We start from the raw sequence: 15,979 nt of genomic DNA, 5'->3' as shown, positions 1-15,979 counted from the left end.
AGGAGAATCTATCAACAAAGTGAAGTGGAGGCATTTGTGGCGATAATCAAAACCAACACTTGTTTTCAAAAACAAGCCTCATATGCAACGTGTATTCATAATGTGGATGTAGTACGTATTAGTTCATAATAAAACGGAATGAAACTGATTAAGCAATTTTGAAAAGAGTTTTGAAGAGAGCAGTGATAACGAAACCAAGCTACAAGATACTGGAGTCAAATGCGCTTAGGAAAAGGGCAACAATAATTCTGATGGAAACACTGTGGTAAATGTAAAAAATTGACAATTAAATCAAACGTTCAAAAATCTGTTCTTTTCGTGAATCCAGAATGAGTTATGTAAATTATTGTTTGGATTTAGGGGTTGTTTCACCGTTAAGTGAAAAGCTAACATGTTCCCGGCATAAGTTTAATTTTCTTGGATTAGTTCAAGGGTCCAATATGAGTCCATTTGAAAACAAGTCGGGAAACCGGAAGCTTGACGCTTCAGGTATAAAAGGTTTTGTGTTTCCCTATGTAAGGCGGCCTGGTCTGATTATGCTTCAGGTTAAAGTTGCGTAATTAGGCAAGTCCTCACACGACCTCCGCGTGGTGGCCGCTGGAAACCGTCTTCGGGCGGGCCAAGAGTGTGTAGGGCCGGGCTGGGAGTAGGCCCATCCAACTGACGAGGATCTGCTTGTCTGCTGGTCATGTGTTAGGGGCAAGTAGATCTGGCGGGGGGATGGACTGAAGTAACAGCCCGGGGATCGTCCTCCCTGCATCGGAGAAGGTGCTAATAGGACCCCAAGCCAAGGTGGAACAGCATACGCCGAGGGCTGCGTGGCCAATGGGGAGCTTGGTCTTTAGTATGCGAACTCTGAATAACTTGGGCACCTTCAGTTTCAAATAAGACCCTTACCCTGGTGGCCGGGCCGGCCAGGGTGGACATTCTTCCCGGACTACTCGTGGGACCAAGACATGGACTCAATTAATAATAAAAAAACCAAAATGACGATAGAAGAGGAGGCGATGATGCCAGGCGCATCATCGGAGGACGAGCTGCTGGCCTCCAGCCAGGAGACAGTGGCCGTCGAGAGCAGTACACTCGGTGCCAGCCGTAGCACCGTTATGCTGAAACCAACCGCAGGGACCTCACGGAGCGAGGCGTCAGACGGACTAGTGGATTCTAGCCTGGAATCCACTGCCGTCAGGCTGGGTGTAGCGAGTACCAGACATAGTACTCCTGACCCGAAGCCCTCAGCGTCGGGGGATCCCTCGAAAACGAAAACCGACAAGAATCGCCGGAAACCGGCTAAGAAGCGAAGGTCCACGGGTGTCCTGCTCAAGAGTCAGTACCAGAAGGCCATGCATATTCTCGGCAAGATTGCCAAGAATAAGGAGGCCGGTACTGTCGACGAGCGGGATGAAAAAGACCTCGCTAAATACCAGGCGATTGTTGATGAATACAACAGCAAACGCCGGGCTGACGAACAGAAGGCGAAGCCCATCGCTCTAAAACGTAACCGATCTCAAGACGAGGTCGAACAAGATAAAAAGCGGAGTAGAGTGGGCAAGAGCGCAGACGCCAAGCAACATACGAAGGAAATTGTTCAGCAACCGTCAGCCGGCGGGCCACGTACTGCGAAGACCTTCAGCGATGTGGCCAGGAGTCACTTATGGGTGGCGCTGGCGGATGGCAATTCTGCTAGCGGCAAACTAACGCTGGAGGTGTGGACCAGTGTTGAGGCTAGGCTGTCGGGCATGGTCTATGAACATCTCGTGGAAATCGGAGGCAAACACCCGGGACTCACTCCCCACTTTGATTCATCTCATGTGGTCCGTGGGTTCCACGTAATAGCTTGCATGGACCAGTTCTCTAAGGACTTTCTCGGCTCGTGCGTCGCTAAGATCAGCGACGCTTGGGAGGGCGTTAAGCTCAAGACTATCCCTTACGACGAGATTCCCAGGAGACCGGTCGCTCGCATTTGGTTGCCGAAGATCCGCATGGAGAAGGACAAGCTGGTCCATTTCCTGCGCCTTCACAACCACGGGATTCCCATGGACGACTGGGTTGTTATAAAGGAGGAGGAACCTCAGATAAACAGCCAGCCCGTACTACTCCGCATAAACGAGGAGTGCCTGGAGGCACTGAAAAAGGCCGATTACAAAGTGTGGTTCGGAGTCAGGTATGCCAAAGTAAAAGTGTTCCGCTCCGCAAAACCGGACGACGACCTTGACCCAATCGACGCCGCCAACGAGCTGTTGGAGGAGATGACGATCGACGGTCCGACGGGGGCTGTCGAACCCCCCACGAAAGCAGATCATGCTGAGGGTAACGCAGATAAATCTGCAGCACTCGAAGTGTGCCTCGGCTAATCTGCTCGTCTTCCTCTTAGAGGAAGACATCGACATCGCATTAATACAGGAGCCCTGGGTCGGAAGCGACCGAACCATCAAAGGGCTCCAAAACAAATATTTTAATCTATTCCACAGCACAGGAGACGCTGATCAGGCTAAACCTAGAGCATGTATTCTTGCGAGGAAGAGTCTGCACGCTTTTCTGTGCCCGGACCTGAGTTCCAGTGACCTAGTTGTGGTCAAGCTGGAGCAGGTGGGGGCAGAGAACGTGTATATTTCCTCGGCGTACATGGCTCACGACCGATCAGCTCCGCCACAAGAACTACAACATCTGATGAACACCATAACACCAAAGAAAGCCAACCTGCTGATAGGCTGCGACGCAAATGCAAGGCATACGCTTTGGGGCAGCTCTGAAATCAACGAAAGGGGTGAGTCATTCTTTGATTTTATTATTACTTCAAATTTATCGGTGTGTAACAGGGGCAGTACACCAACCTTTCATTTCCCTTGCTCGGAGAACTGTGACGGTTGGGAAGAGGTCCTTGATATCACCCTAATAACCGACAACGGGATTCTTAGGGTGGAGGACTGGAGAGTGTCTGACCAGAGATCCTTCTCTGACCATAGTTGGATACTCTTCAGTCTAGATCTCGCCGCAGAGGTCCCCAAGCCCTTTAGAGACCCCAGGAGGATCGACTGGAGAAAGTTTGGTCAGGTAATTAAGAACAAACTCTCCGGTGCGCAAATTGGTAGGATTGGCACGACAGACGAACTGGAGTCAAAGGTCGGGGCTCTGGAGAAGGCTTTTGATACCGCCTTCAAAGTCTCGTGCCCTGCTAAGCACAGCAAAAAGACCCTGCCACCGTGGTGGAACGAAGATCTCTCTAGTCTCAGGAAGTTGACCAGAGAAATCTTCAACATCTGCTACAGGCAAAAATACTGGCAGCCATACAAGGACTGCCTAAAGAAGTACAAGTCGGCCATCAGGACCGCCAAGAGGCGGTCTTGGCTAGACTATTGTCAGAACATTGAAAGCACTAGTGAATCCGCGAGGCTCAATAAGATTCTGTCCAAGGAACATAAGAGTCCATCCTTCCTTAAAAAGTCGGAAGGCTCCTGGACGGAATCTTCTAGTGAAACCTTGGAGCTGCTGGTGCAAACGCACTTTCCCTCCAGCGAGGAGGACTGTGAGTCAGAACCTCGCTTGGAGGGTTTGCGGCAACCCCAGCTGTGCGAGACTATCAAATCGGTAATTACCGGGGATAGGATCGGCTGGGCTATAAACAGCTTCTCCGCATACAAATCTCCGGGCCCAGATGGCATAATGCCAGTCATGCTACAGAAGCAGCAGGAAAGGGTTGTGCCGTGGCTTGTTGAGATTTACCGGAGCTGCATCACTTTAGGATACGTACCGCAGTCCTGGAGGCGCGCACGGGTGGTTTTCATACCGAAAGCGGGCAGGCGCGGTCATGAGTCCGCGAAGGACTTTCGACCAATCAGCCTGACCTCTTTCGTGCTGAAGACCCTAGAACGCGTCCTGGACATTCACTTAAGGACGATTATGGAGAGAACGCCTTTCTCCAAGTCCCAGCATGCCTACCTCAAAGGAAAATCCACAGAAACCGCCCTCCACGAGGTAATTGGCACGGTTGAGCGGTCGCTGCAGTACAAGCAGTATACCCTTGCTGCCTTCTTGGATATAGAAGGAGCCTTCAACAACGTCAGTACCAACGCCATCAAGGAAGCCTTGACCGGTATTGGATTGGAGGGGTATCTCACGCATTGGATTATATCCATGCTGAGTACCAGGATAATCCAATCCGATCTGGGAGGCAACCACTTGACCAGAGCTGTGAACAGAGGCACGCCCCAGGGTGGTGCTATCTCACCGGTGCTCTGGTTAATAGTAATGGACAAAATTTTACGTACATTAGACAGCAGCGGGGTGAAGGTGGTGGCGTATGCCGACGACTTGGTGATACTAGTATCTGGGATGTTTCTGTCCATTATGAGCGACATTATGGAAGGAGCGTTGCGAAAGGTGTGCCTGTGGGCCGCAAGATGCGGACTCAGCATAAACCCAACCAAAACGCAACTGATGCTATTCACCACCAAGACAAGGATACCTGAATTCCATCTACCACGGCTGAATGAACAAAGATTGGTTCTTTCCTCTAATGTGAAGTATTTGGGTGTAATCCTGGATCCTAAGCTAAATTGGAGGTTGAACATAGAACTGAGGGTTAAGAAGGCCTGTATAGCCTTCTATGCCTGTAAGAGAACCTTTGCCAGGAAATGGGGTCTCCAGCCGAGGATGGTTCTCTGGATGTACACCGCTGTAGTGCGTCCGATCCTGACGTACGGATCTATTGTATGGTGGCAGGCTTTGAAGAAGAAATACAATAGAACGAAGCTTAATAGGATTCAAAGAACCGCGTGTGCAGGTGCTACGGGGGCTCTGAAGTCTTGCCCGGCAGATGCTCTCAATGTACTCCTGCATCTCCTCCCCCTTGACCTCCACATCAAATATGTTGCAGCGTGCAGTGCCGTAAGACTGCGTGAGTCCGGATGCTGGGCAGCGAAGTCCTATGGCCACAGCAACATTCTAGATGAAATACCTCGAGAAATCTGGGCATCCCCCACGGACTATGTCACACGCAAGCTGAACTTCACGAGAAACTTTGCTGTGGACCTTCCAACCAGGGCAAAGTGGAAGACCGGCGGCGTGTTGCAAGACTATGACACGGTATTCTTTACGGACGGATCAAAGATGGCCTATGGAGTCGGCGCGGGGGTTTTCTCGAATACACACGGTGTATCCAAGTCGTATGGTCTCCCAGGTTTCACCAGTGTATTCCAGGCGGAAGTACTGGCGATATTGGAAGTCTGTCGATGGCTGGAGCGTGATTCGAGTCCCAAGCGTAACATAGCCATTCTGACCGACAGCCAAGCGGCCATCAAGGCCTTGTACTCAACTACGACATCTTCCCGGTTGGTGGGGCAGTGCAGAGACACGCTCAACCATCTGGGCGGCACGCTCAAGATCACTCTCCTCTGGGTTCCCGGGCATAGGAACATAGAAGGGAATGAGCGGGCTGACGGATTGGCCAGGCAAGGCTCTGCTCTTGGCAGTCCCTCGGGGAACACAGTCGGTGTTCCGCTGGCGGCTGTCGGGGGCCGAGTCTACTCGCACTACCTAGCAGCCGCGGGCCTGAGATGGCGAAGGCTTACAAGCTGTGCCAAATCAAGGAGAATTTGGCCCGCTTATAACATAGCCCGATCACGAGAGCTCCTGTGCCAGACGCGTGCAAATGCATTCAAGATTACGGCGGTCTACACGGGGCACTGGCCCATAGGGGACCATGCCGCTAGGCTCGGCTTACCCTACAACTCGCATTGCCGAAGCTGCGGAGAAGGGAGGGAAACCCTCATGCACTTTCTCTGCGATTGCCCGGCTCTAGCTCGAGTCAGGCTGCGGACACTGGGTAAACCATTCTTTGGGGACCTCGGTGAGATTTCTAGTTACAGGGTCGGAGAGCTGCTTTCCTTCGTGAATGCTACGGGCTGGCTCTGAGGATCCGAGCCAGCTGGACTCCGCTTCCCTGTTCCTATAACAACAGTCACGGTCTTGGGAGTTTGTGGCATCAAAACGGCGCACCAAAGCGCTAATTGGGCTCCTCGGAGCGGCCACTGATACCTACCTACCCTCCCTATGTAAGGAGCATTGCGGAGTTCTCCATTGACTGACAGCATTGACTTGAGACACTTAAATCACTCAGTTCTGGGCAGGTTACTGCCGCTACTCAGTTCTGTAGCGGCAGTAACCTGCCCAGAACTGAGTGATTTAAGGGGATCATCCCGTTTATCGGTTCCGCGAAATCGAATTTTTTTTTGCATCAATTCATCAATCCAAATCCAACGAAATTCTTTGAAATTTTCACGACTTATTCAGAACATATTTCTACCGTCCGTAAACTAGGATAATTGCGATTCATTCAGTAGTTTTTTTTTATTCATTAAAGAAGCCTTAAAAAACACTAAAATTCACGAAAAAAAGTTTAACATGGAACCAAAAAATTTAGTTTTTAATATTTTTTAATAATCCTAGATTGCGGACTGTAGTTAAGTCTGTACGTTAAAATCCCGTTGACTTTTTTTTCTTTAAGATGATCGCAGCGCCCTCTAGCGTGGCAGCAGAATTGCACCTTTTTTTGTAGATGGGTATATAAATTGCTCTGTATTTCAATAACGAACTATGTGATCGGGCTGGAAAAATTACTAAGCACGTTGAAGATATTAATAAATCTATGCTGAAAGAAAAAAAAACGGCCTTCACACGGGATGACCCCCTTAAATACCTCGGGTCAATGCTATCAGCCAATGGAGAACTACATAATGAATTTGGTTCACGCATTAACGCAACCTGAATGAAGTGGCATTCTACAACTTGTTTTTTTTTTTTTTTGTGATCGACGTATCAGCGAACGTCTCTAATCTAAAATTTACTGCATTGTCGTCCGACCTGCCGCTCTCTATGGTTCTAAGTGTTGGCTGACTATAAAAGACAATGACCGGCGTCTTATGGTAACAGAGACGAAGATGTTACGTTGGACTAGTGGCGTGACATTTTTTGATCACATCCGAAATGAGCATATCCGCAATCGATATGGGGTTTCATCGATTGTGGAAAAACTGCAAGAGAGGCGTCCTCGATGGTATGGTCACGTAATTCGCGCTAATGAGATTTCACTTGCCAAGATTTGTCTGAATATCGAAGTCAATGGTAACAACCAAAAGGTCAGCCGAAACAACGGTGGCTTGATACGCTGGATGAGGATTAGAGAGCCTCGAGATTGCATCCAGGTCAGGCATTTGATAGAGCCAAATGGCGAATCCGATCACGATGAGCCGACCCCGCTAGTGAAAGACTCCATTGCCCTCTATTTTCTAGAAAGCGCTTTAAATAAATCATTTGATGGAAAGCACTGTATTGATAATAGTCAACGTCATACGCTTCACACTCTGAGTCTAATATTATTAGCAGATACGGAGAATTTAATTCACAATAGATTCAAACAAGTCGGAATACCGGAAGCTCACGCTTCGGGTATAAAGGTTTTGTGTTCACCTTATATAAGAATCTTCAACGCACCTTTTTCTATCTGTATGTAGCTACAAATCCAACGTATTCCTTCATATTTTTCCAAAGTACAAGCCATACATATATATTACAGCCATAGATATTATCTTGACTCTAAACAAACATTTCCGAATACTGTTCATATATATGCACGTATAAAAATTGATCATACCCATATTTCCGATGCATAAAAGCATACATATGTACATATATAGTACGCATATCAAATACGATTGGTTTAATCTACAAATATATCTATCTGAATTAGACACTACCCGCAAACTTCATTAGCACGCATATACTATATACCTACATACACACATGTCTATTTGGAGTAATTGATATTCATATACAAATGACTAAAAAACTAAAACAAAATAATTCTTTGCAGCTTGCTTCGTTGTGGTACTGACGTATTGATATGGGATAATGACGTCATACACGTTGTAGAATGCACGAAATTTACAAAAATGGCAAAGTTATAAGGGGTGACCCTATAACTTCATTAATCATATTTGGATTTTCTTCAAATTTGGCCAAATTGTGCATTATGTTATCCCTTACACCATGCTCTTCTAGAATGGACATAAGGGGGAAAATTTCTAAAATGTGGAAATATACTATTATTAACTTTATTTGTGCAGATATCGGAACCGTATATATTTTGAGGCCTAGATTTCGTAGAGATGCAGCACTGTGATTTTTTTCAAATTTTCCGGTTGGGTAGGTTCTGAGAACAAGACCTATTACACTTTTTGTGGGTCTTCTTTTGATCCCTCTCTCCCCTATGTTTCGACCAATATCAAATATAGAACCGGTTTCGAAAAGTACTAATTGAGACCTTTTATTTGATACCCCACATGGCCACATTTAATGAAAAAAAATTTTGCACCCCTTCCTCCTCCCTTAAACTTAACACAAAATGGCTTGCTGTATGTAAAGGGACCAATAGATCACATACTTCTGCCAATTTTTGTGACAATCGGTCAAGCCGTTTCCGAATAAATCGGGTGTGACAGACAGACCGACAGACTCCATTAGAATCGGGAATCATATCATCACTTCTAAGCCGACCTTCAAATACTTGGGGGTGGTGATAGACAGGAAGCTCAACTATAAGCAACACGTGCAGTATGTTTGCGAAGAATCATCCACTGCTAATATGGCCCTGGCGAGGATGATGCTGAACGTAGGAGGGCCACGGCATACCTCTAGGTTGGTTATAGTCAGGGTGGTGACCTCAATCATGTTCTATGCGACCCCAGTTTGGAGGAATGCGTTGCGGATGTCAGTTAACACTAACAAACTGAGTGCAGTCTACAGGAAGACAGCCCTGAGGATATACTCTGCCTTCAGGGCTGTTTCAGATGATGCAGCATTCGTCATCTCTGGAATGATGCCGAAGGACATCTTGGCAGATGAGATGGCGAATATATACAATGCGAAGCCAATATTTTCCTTATTGCAGACGAAAAACGCCGAGAGGGAGAGATCCATAAATAGATAGCAAGAGCGTTGGGAACGCTCGGGAAAGGGTCGGTGGACTCACGGGCTCATTCCTGTCATCAAGGAGTGGTTGGAGAGACGACACGGTGAGATTAATTATAATCTCACCCAGTTTCACACGGGGCATGGAGGATATTGCCAATACCTGCATAGGTTTAAATTGGAGACCTCACCCGTCTGTCCAAATTGCGATAGAGAACCCAGAGCATGTATTCTTCCACTGTCCGAGATTTGTGGAAGAAAGGAGCAATCTAGAGGAGCCTCTAGGAGAGGTGCTGGTATCAGAAAATTTGGTACCGAAAATGGTAGCACATCAAGAAAATTTGGATGCGGTCAACTCCATGATCATCATCAACCAAACTGCGAAAGGCAGAGGAGAGGAGAAAAGCGCGGACACGTGCCCCGCGTATGGAAGAAAGGTGACTAAGCTAGAATGAGCTGACTCCGCCCCGTGATGTAATACCTTATGGTTGGTGGATGGTTTTAGTGGATAAAAATCCCACACGCTGGTATGCCCAGACCAGTGTCTTTTGAAGATTTTCACCTCCGTTGTTAAAGTTGAATGACCTCCAGAACGGCACTGCTGCTTTTATCTGGTCTAGCGCTTTGGCCAGGGTAAGCCTAGTCAGTCTTATTAATTTCGTCGGGATACCGAATTCTCTCATGGGCATGTACAATTTTACCCTGGCTATGTTGTCATAGGCAGCTTTTAAGTCGATGAAAAGATTGTGCAACTGATGGCTATATTCCAGCAGTTTTCCCATCGCTTGCCGCACACAGAAAATCTGATCTGCTACTGATTTGTCTGGAGTGAAGTCTCTTTGGTATAAGCCAATGATATTTTGGCATATGGAGCAATCCGGCCTAACAAGATAGCGGGGAATATCTAATAGATGGTACTTAGCAACGTGATACCTCCATAATTGCTACACTGTGTGATATTTCTCTTTTTATATATGGGGCAGGTAATGGCCAGTCGTCAGACATCGATGTGGCTGTGTGGCGTGCCATACTTTGAGAATCAGTTGATGAACCACTTGGTGTAGTTAGTTGGTTGTCTCCATGTATAACCAATTCTGCTGTAATTTCATCGGCTCCTGGCGACTTATAGTTTTTAAGCCGGTGGATTGCACGGGCTGTTTCTTCTATGCTTGATGGCAGCAGCATTTGTCCGTCGTTTTCAGTTGGCAGGACCTTCAACTCGCTGATATTTTGGTTGCTGAGCAGTTCATCAAAATATTCAACACATCGCTCCAATATGCCCATGCAGTCGGAAATTAGATTTCCCTCTTTGTCTCGGCAGGATACGCATCGCGGTATATAATTCTTCAAACTGCTGACTTGGCGAAACTTGCGCGCCTGGTGCGGTTCCTCCCTGTACTTTTCGAGTTCACAGACTTGTTTGCTCTTCCAGGATTCTGTTTCCCGTCTGTGAAGTCGTTCGTTTCCCCAATTGTTACTTAAACATTTAGTTACCTTTATAAATAAATGAATTTTTAATAGATTGATTGACGTCAGACTGATGAAATACTGATCGTGTAAGGTCAGCCCTATGTTCACTTTATGTGATGATGACGTCATATACGTTATAGAGTGCAATAAATTTAAGTGAATTGCAAAATTTTGACATTCCATAACTTTGTTAATAATAGTTGGATTTCCTTCAAACTTTCTGAATTGTTCTTACGACGGTGTCAGGATTTCAATTTTACTCACTACATAGTTTCCTGATCGGAGGCTTCGGAACAATATACGGAATACGCACAGGCTATATTTTTCCCGCATCTTTTATTAGATATCTGATACACGATACTAGTTTTCAGTGCAACATCGAATGATGCATTTAAGTGCGTTACTAAATTGGCACGAATTCAGTTTTGATTTCAACCTAAAAACATGTTTTCCCCTCTTGTGTTCATTGCTCGAGGCTAATAAAAGCTCCCGGGAAACTATAAACAATTTCTGTTTACACTTTTCTTGAGACCTTGCGGCGTGATTATACCGTCTAGAATAAGGTATTTACTCGCATTATGAATAACGCTTAACTTGAAATCGTATTATTGATAGTTTTTTGGTGCATCAACGGAAAACTTGTTTTGATGGCGAAAGGAATGAGTCGCCATCAGAATGAAATTGTTGAATCAGAGGGGCTCGTCTGCTTACGTCAATGTTAAACTATGCATTTATTTATAGATTGTTTTGCAATTTACTGAGATGAATTGAACAATTATGTAATAGACGTACATGTAAGTATAAATATATATGTATGCGAACTCAAAACTTGAACTTTGTTGTTCAACAAGAAGATTAAGAGTAGGCCAAAAGACGATAAGATAAAATGAGGGATATTGATAAGCCTACTTACAACATTTAGTTCTGGTGAGTTCTTACCATTAAGATTATAGAGGTATCACGTTGCAGAGTATCATCTATAAGATATTCTCCGCTATCTTGCTACGCCCTGAACACCATTGGCCATTACCGAACAGGTTTCACTCCAGGCAAATCAGCGACAGATCAGATTTTCTCTCTGCGGCAAGCGATGGAAAAACTGTTGGAATATAGACACCAGTTGCACAATCTAGTCAAGGTGAAACTGTACGCGACCATAAGAGAATTCGGTATCCCGACGGAATGAATAAGACTGACTAAGTTGACCCTGACCAATGTGCGAGGCCAGATAAAAGCAGCAGGATCACTCTCGAGACCATTCAAAATCAACAACGGTCTAAGATAAGGGGATGCCCTATGATGCGTCCTCTTTAACCTGGCCCTATAGAAAGTGATTCGCGATGCCGATATAAATGTGAGGGGTACAATCCTCTCTAAGTCCATCCAACTACTGGCCTACGCTGACGATATTAACATTATGGGAAGAACAACCCGAGATGTACAGCCTACCTTCATCCAGATCGAGCAGGCGCCGCGAGATCTCGGGCTTCACATTAATGAAGGCAGGACGGAGTACATGGTGGCAACGTCAGCGCTAAAAACCAAAGAACCAACAAGATGGAATCACACAATCACAACGAAAATAATAAAGATAGGAAACTACAACTTTGAGCCGTTGAAAATTTCTCCTATCTAGGGTCGAAAATCACAACAGCTGTGATGATGTAACCCGCTCACGGTTGTTGGCAGCCAACAGAGCCCATTTCAGCTTACAAAAACTGTTCCGCTCGAAACGTCTCATTCTCCTACATGAGAATGGATGATTTCGTAGCCAAGATAATGACGAAATCTATGAGCAATACCGTGACCGCCAGGTTGTGGATAAAATTCGGGTCCATAGGTTGCGGTGGCCGGGTCACTTAATCCGTATGGATGAGGATGATTCAGGCTGAAAACTCTACGGTAGTCAATGGTAGAAAAAGAAGGCGAGGCAGACCCTGCCTGAGATGGAGCAATGGCGTAGGTCAGCACTCCAGAGAGCGTTTAGGGATATCAAATTGGTGGACCTCGGCCCAAAACCGGGATGTGTGGATTTCCTTATTAAGACATGTCTAAACCGGATACCGTTTGTGGCGCCGTTGATGATGATGATATGAAAATACCTCCACTTAAAGGTGCCATAATTTTTCAAGGTGGGGCAGTGAATGACGACCAAGATCTTTGAAAATGACTAAAGAGTGGGGACCTCCCTCTTTACCATGCTTACTCTTCCTTAAAGTGAGACTTAAAACTCAGCCTTTATTGATTCTTATATATGAGTCTTCAGTGAGTCTGACTACTCATATAATGTATTTTAACTTTGTTAATAATCAGTTCGCACTACATTTTCCAGTATCGTGACATACATTATAATTCATATAAATAAGTACGTAGGAGGGTTTATCAGTAAATTGAGAAATTGATAAAATTAATTTGATTTAAATAATATCTCAAATATAATAATATAATATATAATATTGGTAGTGAATAGGGCTATCCACTCAAGTCTTTTCAGATTTTTCAATTGATGACTTTTGAAGATGAGATCTATCCCACTGTAATTTCGTGACACCAGCAAAGTATATTATATATCGGGACCTTTTATTTGATATGTGAAGTCAAACCCCGCAAGGAGTTTCATATTTATTTGAAATGTTAGGTTCCTACAAACTTACAGAAGAAATTTAAAACATGTAAAATTATTGACATCCCCCCATATGCTCGAGCCTGGCCAGCACAGAGACGTGCAAGTACATGAGGACAGAGCGCTTGAATGGAGCTTCAGTATTTGCAGGCAGACCTTAACGGTTAATTTAGCCAATTTCTTTTAGCTCCTCCATAGCTCCCCTCTAGGTCGATGGTCGTTTGATCATCTCAATCCCTTTAATCCATTACAATATATATATATGTCTTTCTTTCAAAGTTATCACTTTTTTGTTTGCTTTTTTTTATACTCGCATATATTTCTGTATGATATTCGCATATATGGAATCATGTGGATTCTGGGTTTCTTAATGTAAACCAACCATTGGATCTCAGCAGTTTCATTTGTTGTGTTTTTTTCTTTTCCGAGTTGTCACAATCCCGGCAGTTGCCGGATTTCACCTAGTACTACTAGCACTATGTGCAAAGCATTTGGGTTCGGACGATCCTACCTACTTAAAAGATAAAGGGGCGCTAGTGGTGGTGGCCGGTGGTAGGTTGATGGGAGAATCCGTCGAGAACTCCCTGCAACATGGAGCACGTATGTATAATGGTGTACTACTGCATGTTTTAAACCAGACTCAAATTTCTTGTTCTTCTCTACGTATTTCCGTTCAATGTTGCTATTATGGGGAATAGCAATATACGCGAAGCGACGCGTCTTGTCAACTAACAGCAATTCAGGCTTCGTATGTGGTATGTGGCGATCATCAGAACTTACCGGTTCCAATACATACTATAAGCAGAACTATCAAGTATTGGCTGCGGTTCAAATCAATAAACTGGACATGTTCCCGTGATCAGCCCAGTGCTGTACGCAAGGTTTTGGGGACTCACCTTACATACAACATTGTACTTGTTGGTGTATTGAACCGATGCCATTACATTGCAGTCTGAAATGCGATGGTCCAACGACTTTAATTCCGCACCACACATTCTGCACTGGTCGTTTCCACCCGCTTTTTCATTATGAGCTTTTTAATAAGTTCGAGTGACGACCACGCCGCCTTGAATGGTACACATGAATCGCTTCGTCTCAGCAAAGAGCTCGCCAACACATGGCCATCTGTTTGACAAATGCAAATCGACAAATGGCTGCCAAAGACAATTCACGTGTTTCCATTCATCGATCCGATCCTGAACTGAGTTCATCCCACTCAGAGGATTGAAAGATCGATTCTTCAAGTTAAGTGGGGTCACCCCACAGCCTACCATACAAACAGCCTCATGCTGCTCTTTGCTGTAAAAATAAGCACGCTGTGAATCGTCTTGACGGTGATGTTGGGCCGCCACGTTAACCAGGCCCCTAACTCCAATGTCACGAGGCAGGTTCATCCAGTCCACGACAAAGTTTGAATGATGCATTTGAAATTCGGGCATAGTCCGTATCCGCCGCTACACGTTTTCCAGGTTATTCCGAATGCATAAGCAGATGCGAGGGATGCGATTTTAATACCAGAGCACCAACTCAAGCATGGGTTGCCTGCAGAATTCTTATATACTTGTAGAAGTCTGTCTCGTTCATAGCTTGGATGTGAAGGTTACCAATGCTGGGTCTAGCATGCGGCGTGTGATGATCTTTGCAGATGACTTGGATTCGACACTTGTCTAATCCAAATTTCATTCGAATATCACGGCTAAACATGTCAACTATTCACATCGGACTTCTAAGTTGGTCGTCAGTACCAGTATGTCAGCTGGCACTTAGCGCATAGACTACACTTCGTTGCAAAACCATGCCTTTTAGCATCATTCAGTAGCCATGAAAGAGGGATCAGTGCCATGCAAAACAAAAGGGGACTCAACGAATCCCCCTGGAAGATTCCCCTCCGTACACGGATAGCCTTTCAGGTGTTGGAACCTTAACTGATAAGATGGTATGCCACCCTTCCATGTCTGTCGCCAAAAACTTTATTAATTTGATATCTATGCGATACAGACGTAGAACATCGATTAGCTGGTTGTGCGAGACGCTATCGAAAGCCTTGGCATAATCTATATAGCAACTTAAGAGGTTTCTTTGGCCTCTAGTTGCTTGTCCTGCAATTACTGAGTCGATAATTAGATGCTCTTTGCCCTTCTGTTCCTCGCTCCTGTTATTGGTCTCAAGGTGCGCATTGACCCTTCCATTAATAATGGACGTTATGAATTTATAGAGGGTTGGTAAGCAAGTAATCCGTATATTGGAGTTCTGCACCGTGTCCTTCTTAAGGATAAGGTAGGTAATCCCCGCAGTGAGGAAAGGTGAATATTCCTCCGCCGACTCATAACCTGATTTATGCTATGTGCCAACCGACCATGTTTACTGGTAATGTTTTTGTACCAGAAATTCTGCACTCGATCCAAACCTTCAGTTCTTCGAGCTGTTTTTGGCCCATCGAACCTCCTCTTGAGTAACATCCGGAAAATGCATGCCCAGCAAAGTAATATGGTGGGTGCCTTCGGCACTCTGCATGCTGGACGGGTAATCTTCAAAATCCATCCCAATATTCTTTCACTTCCTTTACCGGAAACAACACTATCTGGATACTCTGTTGTGATTCGTTGAGTGATCTGAAAAGGCTCTGCTGGTTCCTCGCGTTCGTTGCATTCTGGATACGTCTGGAATGAGTAGTTTCTGCTTTAGTGTGTCTAGAATTTCAACTACGAATTTCTCACTGGGGATGGCATAGTTCCGGTAAATCCTTTGCACTTTATTTTTCACCTGTCTGGTGACATTGCCAGAGCTGATTTGACTCAGCCTAGCAATGTCTTGCCTTAGTGGATCTCTTCGGTTACTTAAACCAATAACGCGAAAGCGCATCTTCTCAACGTGCAGTCTGACAGCCGCAACTTGACCACAATACACAGGTAATTGTAG

The sequence above is a fragment of the Hermetia illucens genome, chromosome 3, assembly GCF_905115235.1.
Source record: "Hermetia illucens chromosome 3, iHerIll2.2.curated.20191125, whole genome shotgun sequence".
Taxonomy (NCBI): Eukaryota; Metazoa; Arthropoda; class Insecta; order Diptera; family Stratiomyidae; genus Hermetia; species Hermetia illucens.
Note: the sequence above shows the minus strand (reverse complement) of the source record.